This window comes from Pteropus medius, unplaced genomic scaffold, assembly GCF_902729225.1.
Source record: "Pteropus medius unplaced genomic scaffold, Ma_sr-lr_union100, whole genome shotgun sequence".
Lineage (NCBI taxonomy): Eukaryota > Metazoa > Chordata > Mammalia > Chiroptera > Pteropodidae > Pteropus > Pteropus medius.
Genome location: NW_024352787.1, coordinates 16,739,342 through 16,751,901, shown reverse-complemented (window position 1 = coordinate 16,751,901; position 12,560 = coordinate 16,739,342). Strand labels below are relative to the sequence as shown.

The 12,560-nt window shown below is 39.7% G+C and overlaps 1 pseudogene; it reads left to right on the top strand.

Annotated features, from left to right (window-relative positions):
• The first annotated feature begins 11,661 nt into the window (after positions 1-11,661).
• Positions 11,662-12,273, top strand: LOC120591452 (gamma-tubulin complex component 2-like; annotated as a pseudogene).
• The last annotated feature ends 287 nt before the right edge of the window (positions 12,274-12,560 follow it).

Sequence of the window (12,560 nt, the reverse complement as noted above, 5' to 3'; positions counted from 1 at the left end):
ATCTTACATAACCTTAAATATTTTCAACAAAACCCTATTAATCAAAAAATGACTATGAAATAATCGTTTGTGAAAAAGTTGAATTATTGTAAGAATGCAATAGTTTAAGGTTAGGTAGTCCAAAATTTATCACAGTGAATACAAGGAGAAAATCATATTGGAATTATAGTAGATCCTGAAAAAATACTTTCTAGCATTTAATATAAATTCTTTATGCTAAAACAAAGCAAACAAAAACTCTACTAAGTATAAGTGGATATTTCCATAACAGAAGAAAGAATATGGATACTAAACCAATAGTCACTATCATAATTCATGCTGAAACATGCGAATTCAGTAACAAGACAAGGATGTCTATTCTTTCTTGTTTTATTTAACATTCTCTGAAGTCCCAGCTTTACAAATTAAACAAGAAATAAAAATTAATATATGATTCTCAGGAAGAAAGAAAAAAATTCTTTGTACTTAGATTGTGCATCTAGAAAACCCCAAGATTAATGGAAAATCTATTAGAACAAATGTATACTTAAAAAAAAAAAGCACGAATTATCCAGTGACTTGCAGTCTTACATTGGAATTTGAGATGCAAGATGCTTCTACATAGGCCTGTCAAAAATGCATTTGACAGGAGTCCCCCACCCCAGGCTGCAGACTGGTTCCTGTTAGGAATCAGGCCACACAGCAGGAGGTGAGCAGAGGTCAAGCAAGCAAAGCTTCATCTGTATTTACAGCAATTCCCCACAGCTAGCATCACCATCTCAGCTCCACTTCAGATCATCAGGCATTAGATTCTCATAGGAGCACTGGACTGTATTGCCAAAAAGGTTGGGGACCACTGCATGATTTGAAGACCAGAATAATTATATAGAGAGGTGCCTTTGACTGAATCGTAATTCTTTCTAGCCTGTGCATCATACTATTCTCTCTATTAATCTCTCTTCTTCTTCTGCTGCTGCTTCTTCTTCTTCTTCTTCTTCTTCTTCTTCTTCTTCTTCTTTCCTCTCTCTCTCTCTCTCTTCTCTCTCTCTCCTCTCTCTCTCTCTCTCTTTCTCTCTATCTCTCATACATCTACACACACACATACACACACAGCCCTTGGGCAACTTCTAGATAAGAGAATAAAATTTTCTACAGTTTTATTTATGGAGAATAGTGGGAGTAGAGACTTAAGTATTTGTATTTGATAGGAAATATTTTTAAGCTAATTTTGAAGCTTCATCTAGATTCCTATTTTTAAAGATAGGCCCTTTTTGATTTAACAGATCACTCTAATGAGTATGACCAGGATGGAACATGGGGATCTGTTGGAGAAAGGCAATGTGAGGGAGGATCAGAGTCTAAATTGGTATGGAGAACAAAAGTCCTTAGCCTTTCAAAAGAACAGATATCTTGGAGGATGAATCATAATCTGGGTGAGAGGAGGAGACAGTGAGTAAATCCTGCAACATGGTAGGAAGCTGAGTTGAGGAGAAAGGCTACAAAGCTCATCAAAACCCCTACCAGCCCACTTCTCTTCTCTCACAGTTAAGCATTCTTGAAAGTTATCATCACAAGTATCTACTTTCTCACCTCCAAGTCGCTCTTCAAAAAATTCCAACCTCACTTCTTCCACAAAGACATCTCTGATCCTACGCTTTGCCCAGATTAACAATTACATCTGTATCTCCAAATTCAATGTTCTATTTTTCTGCCATTTTATTTGACCTCTCAGTAGCATTCATGATAAACTGCTTTGGCACACTTTGCTGGGCATAGATAATCCCTGATGTACAAAGTATATGGAATTATAGATACAATAAAAATTATAGAAAATAATAAATGAAAAAAGAGGTGGAATTATATATAGATAGTGGAGCTCAGATAGTAACCTAAAATGACTGTACACTTCAGAATGGACAAACTTCATTTCATAACAATGTATACTTTAAGTAGAGATTGATTAAAATGATGATGATAATTATAATTGTATCCCACATTGGGGTAGCTCATATTCTCATTTAAATTAGAGAAAGAAAGAGAACAGGGAAAATGTGGTCCACACCCACTATATTGCTGATCTGTGTCCTGACTGGAGCGAAATGTAGCAGATAGGAGGAAAATAGCTCCGAGAAGAGAAAATGGCAATTCCAGTTTGCCTCATATTGCTTGCTGGATACTCCTAAAGCCAAAATACCAGTTTGCTTTTGTTCTGCCATAGTCTATGAGTTCTCCTAATGCACAGGACACACAGAGTCCCTTCCCTGGACCCACCATCACTCACAACCACTTACCCTATCAAGAGTGACCCTCAAGTTCTCGTTTCTGCTGTAACCCTGCCAACCCCTTTTCCCTGCCTTCTTCTTCCAAAGCCCAGGACTCTGTTTTCTTATTCAGCTAAACAATCCACCCAGAAACTATTCACTGTGACTACTTGGAACCACTTTAGATTTAAGGAGACTCAGGAAGCCTCACAGCCTTTCATACAGTCAGTTAAAGAAGGTTCTATATGTTAGGCATAGTGATGCAAATACAGCCCTGGTCCTGGAGAATATAACTGAGCGAGGCCAAACAAACCTCCATAAATAGGAGAATATCGATGTAGGAAACTTCAATAAAATGTCATGGACTGTGAGTGTCCAGGGCAGAGAGATGAACAGGGCAACACATGAACTAAAGGGACAAAGGAAGTCTTCATGGAAGGATGGGCCTTAAACTGGACTTAGAGGAGTGTGTAGGATTTAGAAATGTGGTGAGAAAGGAGAAGAGTCAGGTGACTGATGAAGTCTAACTGCTGCTTCCTTTAGGAGGGAGTCCACAACTCTCTAAACATATCTTCTCTTCATCATTTTGGCCACACCCAACAACCCTCATTCTCTGGACAGGAGGCTCATACTTGACACCACACGAGATTTAATCTCAACACTGTTGAATTAGGAATGGAGTAAATCAAGGGCATAGCTGCTTTCTTAACCATGATAAAACTGGATCTCTTTTCTTTATTAATTTGTTGTTGTTGCTTTTTCATAACCTTTCCTGGTGTGACTCCTGCTATGTTCTCTGTATAACATTGTTCTGGTGGAAGGCACACCTTTTGTATTGGAACTATTCAAAAAGAATCATCTGCTTGTCACTGCTCTGGAACCCCAGATTTGCTGTTGTGAACTTGTTTATAAGATGAGATTACAAAGTTTAAATCAAGAGAGCAAGATCAAAAATAACCACTGAGATGTCATAATCAATGCTTAATCAGAATGGACCCTAGTTCGTACTGATACATGCTGGCCACATTGCAGACACAGCTAAATCCCAGTTTCCATTCGGATTCTGTGAAGACAGAATATTAGGTCCTAGTTGTTTTGGGGTTCATCAGCACCATTAAAGATAGATATCCTGACAACACTCAGAAGGACATTTGTCACCCAGCTCTTCCTCCTGTAGCAATTCCTTATCTGCAGGCTTCCAGTGAGTTTAGACTTCTCAAAGCCCAGATTATACTCCATTCTGTGTGCACAGAAAGAGCTGTTAAAACTATTCTTTTTACTTTTCTTACAATGGCCTGGAATGGAAACTCCAGCCTCCACTTCAATTGTCCATGTATCATTTCCATTTAGAGTGACTTCCATCCCCAAAGACCTGTGTTCATACACATTCCCCACTTTTGCCACCAATCAATTCTACTGGCTATTTCACTGATGTGTATATGTGTGTCTCAGAACTTCCCTGAGGTTGGACTTGCTGTTAGGAATTGGGATGAATGGATCTAGGATTCTTCACGTTCATGTTCATGTTCAGGAATTACTACAAAGGGTTAAAACTCTAAAGCCACCTTCTCCAGGCTTCCCTCCCCAACCCACCCTAACCCAGCCCAGCCTGTAATTGCTGGCACACTGTGGAACTGCCCCCAGACACAGGCAGTCCTAATTAAATATCCTCCTGTGGGGATGCAATAACCAAGTCCACTTCAAGGATTGCTTAATGGGGGTGAGAAAATACCTTTTGGCTAATCTAGGTCATGAACTGAAGCCACACGGTGTCATGATGAAGTTAGTTTATAGTTAGCTGGCCAAAGGCTATTTCCAGGTTAGAGGAAGACTGTTTTTAAAGTACTATGAAAAAGTTCATAAGACTTCACGAACATCAAAAAAGTGTTACAACACAAGGTTCTGAGGAGTTACTGTAATTGCAAATGAACCAGAAACATGCAGATTAAATTTCTTCTTAAAAGACACAAGGGATTGAAAATTAAGAGGGAAAAAAAAGTGATTGGCAAAAAACAGTTCACAGCTTGCCAAAGGTCAGCCATTTGGAAAAATCATATGCAGTATGTGCCACACCCAATGTGTAGCCAGGTCAGCTAGCAAGATGCTCTGTGAAAGCTAGGGCCAGGGGCAGATACAGATGGGTTGTGCCCACAGCAGAGAGAGCCTGCCACACAATGGCACACCAAAAAGAAAAGAAGGAAAAGAAAGAGATGCAGAGGGAGGCGTAGAACAGGGAAATGCTTTAGAGAGGGCTCCAGAGGAATAACATAAATGTAGAACAAAGGCAGCTGATTCTGTAGAAGCATTGGAAGAATAGAAGTCTCCACCTCCCCCAGCCACAGAGTCTCCACCTGCCAGATATGAGCAAGAATCAGCTTGCTTTATGAAAGGGGAACTGGCCTAGAGGTGGGTTGGGCATACAGGTATGTGTGAATACTCAGTGACTGATTATAAGATGTATGAGCAGGAAACTTGCTCTAGAAAGTGTGGAGAAAGGTTTTTATTTTTATTCATTTTTGAATAAAAATTAATTTAGATAAATGAATATCAAGGTATAAAATATGAAAAATGCTTTGTTGCAAACTTCTTTCTTTCAAGTAAAAAATACGGTAATATGTTGGAAGCAATGAGATTTACTGGGAAGATGAAATAATAGGATTTGATTGAAGACATTGGCAAGGGTTTAGTCCAAGAGAAAGAAAAACAAGAGGGAGTACTCCACCTCTAGGAGGAAGTGGCTTAAAGTCCAAACCAGATTACTGCAAAATATGGAAGCAGAAAAAACTTCCCTTTGTCTCTTTATCAGGTCTTCCTTCCCCTCACAGGTAAGACAGCAATAAATTCTTGGGCTAAGGCCATCCTGCCTGCTTCTCTTGGCAACCTTCTCTCAGGCTGGTTATTGGCTTTCATTTCCCCAGAGTCCAGGACAGTGACTAGATAATGAATGCAGGTTTATAAGGACCCACTAAAACCATATGCCAACAAGCACCTTTATGTTTAGCATATTTATTGTTTATTAAAGCACCACATGCATCTTAGCCTCACAATATCCATTCTATTGTTGTGTGCACAATCCCTTCATCTCACAGAGAACAGGTACTTGATACATAAATTGAAAGAGTGGATAAATAGAAGAAAGTAAAATAACACCAGCTCTATTCAAAGAAGGATGGATAAAAAAGAAACAAATAGAAATGGTCACTTGAACATTTTGTGGTGACTATCCTTCTATGATTCATTTTTGGCACAGATTTCAAAATCTTTGAGGCCACTGTATTTTGGTTATATTTTATAATGTCATAACCCTATAATTAACATATCAAACATGCTCATATTTTTCTTCTACTTTGTCTAACAGTAGAGGTTGGACAAGAGAAATATAGATAAGAAACTATTAATTATCTGCCAGAGAGAATAAAAAGGCTACTTATCTTTGAGGGCAAAATAGATCTGTTGAGCACATCTAAGAGTTATAACTATTTTTGCATAAAATAAATAGTCTCCTTTCTGTATTCTATAGAGGCGTGGTGGGTTGTCATGTATCTTACACTCCTAGCCTGCATTCTTGATCCTACTGTAACCCTTATTACTTACAAGAGTTGAAAGCTAGATCAGAATTTTGTGGAGCTGAAAAATGGACTGTAGTTTTGTTGGAATAACAGTAAATGTCCTTGAAAGGGTTTCACTCTTGATGACTATCTGGGTTATGATTCTCTAGTATTTGACATTTGGTTTGAAGTCCAGCTGGGTAAAGTTGTATTTGGGAAATTGTCATCTATCTCGTGTAAGTCCCAGTTGCTCAAAAAGCCCTGTGACCTAGTAGGCATTTAAAGTAAGCCAAGAGTCCCGGGGACTTCTCAACACTAACTGAACACAGTGGACTCAGGTGGCCTAGCTTCCAACCTGATCTCATTTGTAAATCTCCAAACCTGAAGAGGAGAGGTATGGGAATAGCATTCCTATCTGATTTACACCTCATGGTAAAGTTGACAGAACAATGGTGAACTTCAGCTTTCTTTAAGGACATGTACATACCAGGCTTTGACTTTCCTAGCTTATCTAAATAAAGTAACATCGGAAACAACAAATTTGAAGAACGGATTTATCTACACAGAACTGCAGCTCTTGAATTTAGGAAGTCATAACATTTTTTTCCCTGACCAGGCAGAGAGACAACAGGGGAGTGGGGAGGGGGTGCTTCACACTGACCACTTGGATGTCCAAAAGAAGAAATAAAATGCATAAACTTGGGGGTGGTGCAAAGGAAATTGCTTTCATTTTTCTCCAAAAAAACTAATCACAAGAGAGCTTTGCAAAGTTGTTCAAGGGCATGCTTAAAGAATAATAGATTTAACATTTGCTTTCTTTGGCCTGGAAGTTTCCCACAGTCTTCTTGTATCTTTTCTGGATACATAGTGTGCATTCTAAGGGGTTGGCGGGAGCAGGGGAGTGGGCGTTAACTTGGCACAATCTTTCTTACATGTAAATCCCTAAACTAAAGGGAAGATTGTCTGTCACACAGACAGACAACAGCAAAGGAAATAAAGAGGAGAAAATAATCTGCAAATGTTAATAAAACTGGCTTATTTTAGTATAACAGTTCTGTGACTAAAGTACACACTAAATAATGAAGAAGTGCTTGCCTGGAAAAGCTTTTGGTCAATGTAGTAAACAATGATTGGCCTTTGCTCTATTATCATAAACATTGCTGCTAATAATAATATGACATGAAATCAAAGAATATGCACTTTCTGCTCTATTTTGTCAAGTGTGATTTGGGCCCTTTAGTCACAAATATAAGATGAAGTCTAGTTATAGACACGATTTCTTGGCAGACTAATTAAGAATGGGAGAAATAGTGAGACAACCTTAATAAATGAAGAATAATGAAGGAACAAATGACACTGTCCAGGTTATTTCCATAGCTCTGACCTTGAAAAAAGGAATAAAGCTTGAAAGAAGGAAGTATGGTATTCCGTGAGGGTGAGAGTGGTAGAGAGAGGAACTGAATGAGCCCCATATCCAGAACAGACAGCCATTGCAGCAAGAGAACTCCATGGGATGTAGACCAAGGAGAAACAAGAAGACCAGGAAAGGAAGGAATGCAACAGTCTATAGTCCATCCTTCCTGCTTAGTCCCTCAGGTGGTGGATGACAGCGGATGCTTCATGGAGTCCCTCAACACTATAGGTTCAGTACTTACTTATGCTGTGCCAAGCAAGGAGCATGCCACCAGAAACATGTGATGCACTTTCTACTGGCCACTCTGCTCTTGGCCCTTCACTCTTACCAAGTTTCACTCACAAAAACCAGTTGTGATCACTTCAGGCCACCCTATCCAACTCTAGTCCTGGCGGGTTTCCAATTCACCTGCATGATTTTCTGCCTTGGTACACTGTGCATGATGAATAGAAGTTTACCCAACAAACAAAAAAATCCTGAAGTAGCCCTTGTGATTAGAGAGAACCACATTGTCAAAGGAGGTGAGGAGCACACAAGGCAGAGAATTCCAGGAGCCCCAGATATTCAGTATCTCCAGTGCCCAGGATGGAGGGGGCAAGAGAGTGGATGAAGAAGACAGCACGTGCGGTTGAAAAGGTGAGAGTCATCAAAGGGTCAGGTTAGAGAGCCATCACCTGAGCAGACTTTGGCTTTAAGAAGACCAGCCTGACTACAATATGGAAGAAAGTCAGTGGCTTATCCAGACTTTCTGGGAGCCTTTGTTAAGCAAAATAATTCAAAACTAAGAATGTATATAATTGGATTCAAAAGTGAACACCTATTTAAAAAAAGATAATAAAGTGCAGCAAAATACAAATTGTAAAATAGTTAAGAAAAACGCAACCGCAGCTTAAATCATGAAAATTCCAATAAATTTCTTTTTCAGAATTCTCGTTAGAAGAGAAAAAAATGGTATGGTGCCTTTATAATTGTATACATAGCAGGGTGAACTTCTGTTTTAACTAGTTGTTATTGAAAACAAAGTCCTCTGCTTACAATTTTATATATCAGATGTTTGGAAGAATCTTCCACAGACCAGCTTCCTGCTTTGTATCTTGCTTTTCCTTGACTTTGCACAAACATTTGGTGTCAGATACTGTAGGAAAAACTCATATCTACTTCATGTCACAAGCTGGGTACATCAGAGCAGTGGGCCAAAGGAGTGTTCCTAGAAATAAATCCTACACTAGGATGGCAGCTAGCAATAACTTAACTACATCTGAAAATTACTGTTTACCACAAAAGTATCTTCTAGTAAATCCAAGCCAAATTACTCTCAACTCAACTTTCCTTTTGCTGGAGCACAAAAATACCTGTGACTACACTGACACCCAAAAAATAGAGGTCCATGAGAGGTTCATATGACCATGTGAATATTTCTAGGGCTCCTTCAGCTCTTGGGAGGAGCCTGCGCAAGCGAATGGCATTGAAACTGAAGTTTATTAGTTTATTAGCAACAGGCAGATCTATCTCTGAGGACATTGAATGTGACCTGACTGTAGCTGAGCACACACTTCTGGAGTAATAGTGAATGATCTAAGCAGAGGCAGCACAGTTATAGGAAAAAGATAGATGCAAATGGCAATTATCAGATAGAATCGGAATAATTTGGTGATAATTAGAGATAGAAGATGACAGAGAAAAAAGTACGGCACCATCTGTTCTGGTGGTTACCTATCTTGATTTGTCCAAACATTCAACACCCAGTTATGATGTGTCAAGCAGGACTAACTGTCATGAGAGGGAAGTATGTGCGACGTGGCTCTAAAGTCCCCTTCATCAGCCTTGCCAAACTCAGGCACTATGATGTCTGCTTCTGTAGTTACTTAGCAAGTATGGGATCTTTCTCTATTCTTTTATGAATGAGGCCACCCAGTAGAATGTGTCTAGGTACTCTGCCTTCCAGGACACATCCATTTATTGGCTCTTTTTGATTCAAGGTATACTTTTTCCACAATCGGGCCCAAGCTCAGTCTCACATAGAGGTAGAAAGATATTTGTAACTTTGATTTGCAGGGGCAAACTGAGCATGATGCAATTTTAAAAAATTTGAAATATATCTTTTTGGCCTGATCTCCTGCTCTGGACACCCAAATTAGTAAAAGCACAGCTGAATGCAGACAGAAAGGAGAAAATCCATTTGCTGGCCCGTGGATGTGATCCTGGTACACTGAAGGGAAAGGGAAAAGCATTTTTCCATCAATAGGGCTACGCTTCTGAAGGATCCATGTACCTGAGAATGTGAAAGACAACAACAGGGAAAACCTCACCGAAATTTTCAGATAGGCAACATAGGGGTAACTCTCCCACTGGCACTTAATCTTTGCACAAATCTTACAGCAAACATGCTCATTCCACAAGAAGCCATTGCTGCTTCTCAAATAACCCCTAAAGGAGAGTTGCTGGATGTCCCACAATAAATAAAACTGCTGATAGGAATGGAAAAAGTTTATGAAGGATTTTAAACCCCAAATACCATATGTGGACTCTGAGCATTTTATTAATACCTTTGCCTGATACTTCTCCCAGGCACACTGGATTAAGGGAGACACATATGGCCATCTGCTAGCCCAGAACCCTCACAGGTATGCCCCAGTGGCTGTGAGGAGCACCATCTGCTAGCCCAGAACCCTCACAGGTATGCCCCAGTGGCTGTGAGGAGCACTATTTGGCTGTGGGCCAAATGTTGATCTGTAACACAAAATTCCTTTTCAAGTTGAAAGGAAAAGTAACAGAGAATAAAATTAAAATAGCAAACACAGCCCTGTATATTTTGTTTTTGTTTCAGTCTACAAATAAAAATAAATTTAAATGGTTCATTCTGGCATAAGATTATAGGTTAAAAAATAAATTCACAAAGTATTATATAATAATAAGATAAGAGCAATTAAGAATAATAAATTTCCTTTTATAAACCTTGATGGATAACCTTTAAGATGTTTTGAGGGTTGTGTTCAGGCCACACACATGATGGGCGATATTTTTATTCTTTTTTTTAAAAAAAAAGTCAATTTTACTTAAAATAGAAAGAGGTCTATGGGTCTTGCATTTGAGCATTTTTTTATCACGTAAAATTATCTCTATCTCAAGGAAATGGGAACAAAAGCCAACACATGGGGGCATATGTGCACATACACTAGTGATGTCTGTGAACAAAGAGAAGTTACTCAGAGGTCCTTGGTCGAAACAATATCTTCTGGCCTTCAGGGATTCCAGAGGCAGTGACAAAATCTACTAGGAGCATAGAATTCCAATTCCAATCTAGGTTTCACCCCTCCTTCCTCTCAGGTGCCCAAATATAACTTGACCTCAGCAATTCTCATTCCTTCAACCTTCTTTTCCACAGGGTATAGAAGTAAAGGGAAGGAGCTACATATGGCTAGCCTCTAAGAACAGAGTAAAAATAGTGTCTTCCTCCTCAGGAGCATCCCCTACACATCCCCTACACATGAGAGTTGTGGAAGGAACAGAAAAGAATTTCTGCTACCACTTGACCCTCTCTTTGGGGTAGAATAAGAATAAGGCAAGAAGGCCAGACTTGTCTACTATGAACCATTAAATGTCACTGCTGTTTATCAGACACAGTCTCCTCTAATTCTCACCACAACTCTGCGAGGTAGGTACCACATTAGCCCCATCAATGTAAACAGAGGTTAGGAGACATTAAATAACTCACCTAGATCACCAGATCACCTATGTGATGGTTTATTTTATGTTTCAACTTAGCTAGGCCACATTACCCAGATATTTGGTCAACACTAGCCTAGATGTTGCTGTGATTAACATGTAAATCAGTAGACTTTGAGTGAAACCGATTACCCACTTAATGTGGGTGGGCCTCATCTAACCAGTTGAAGGTCTTAAGAGAAAACACACTGAAGTGTCAAAGGAAAAGAAAATTCTGCCTCCAGACTGTCTTGGGACTTGAGCTGCAACATCCTTTCTTCCCTGGGTTAGCCTGCCTTGTAGAATTCCAACATGCCAGCCTCCACGATCATGTGAGACAATTCCTTAAAATAAAATCTCAATTTCTTCCTCCCCCTCCTCCTCTCCCTCCTCCTCTTTCTCTCTCCTCTCTCATATATATATATATATATATATATATATATATATATATATATATATATATATATATATATGTAGTAAGGATATATATATATATATATATATATATATATATATAATCCTGCCACTACTACATCCAGCCACTACTGGACCTAGGACTCAAGTATGGGGCTCTTACTCTTTTCACAGCACCTGATCAGTGGAAGATTTATAGAAACTGCATGTAATCCACTCCCTCACTTTTCAGAACACATTTACAAAGCATCTACTATGTGTTTAGTCCTGTATTAGGGTCAAGAAATCCAACAGAACAATATAAGCATGGTCTCTGCCCTCTAAGAACATTCAGTACTACATGAAATTTGAAGTGATGAAGCCAACCTGGCATATCCTTCAAAAAAAACCAGAAATCTGTCTCCAACATTGACGACATGCTGGGACACCACACAAAGTTTCTGGATAATTGCCTGAAGGACTGCATGCTGACCAACCCCAAGCTGCTGAAGTTCTTCTCCAACCTCATGTCCATGTGCATCATGTTCATCAACTGCATGCAGAAGTTTACACAGAGCCTAAAACTGGACGGCTAGTTGGGCCACCTGCCGAGGCACATGGCAGAGCACGTGGACACACCTCAGCTGGCCTCCAGCTTCGAGGCCACCATGAATAAGTTATATAAGAACTTCTCAGACTGTCTGCTTGACATTCTGGCTCAAATGAGCATCTACAGCACAAGGGACTGCGAGCATGGCATAGCCAGTGTCATTTCCAGGCTCGACTTTAATGGCTTTTACATGGAGCGCCTGTTTGCAGAGAGGAGCCAGAAGGTGGCCTCCCACATGCCTGTCCCATGGGAGCCCCAGCACCAACACTCAGAGTTGCTGTCACTGCACAGCAAGGCCCTCGGGGCCTTATACCTGCCACAAGTGAAAGAAGGATGTGGTGGGCCAGTAGGTGCTGTGGGTAAATGAGTTCAAAGTTTTTAATCAGATATTCCTGAATACATGTGTTATGTGTGTAACTGGTGTTTAAATATAATATCTGAACGTAAAAAAAAAATGACTGGCAAGAGATAGCAGGAGGTGAGGATTCCAAAGGAACAGGGAAGAAGGTCAAAGACTGATAGTTGGGAGATTAAGAATGGCCTCAGAGAAAGTTAGGTATTTAAATTGACAGCTGTAGAATGAATTTGAATTAGCCAAATAAGAAAGAGGAAGGCTGTTCTGGTGGAACAAATTGTGAGTGCAAAGATTC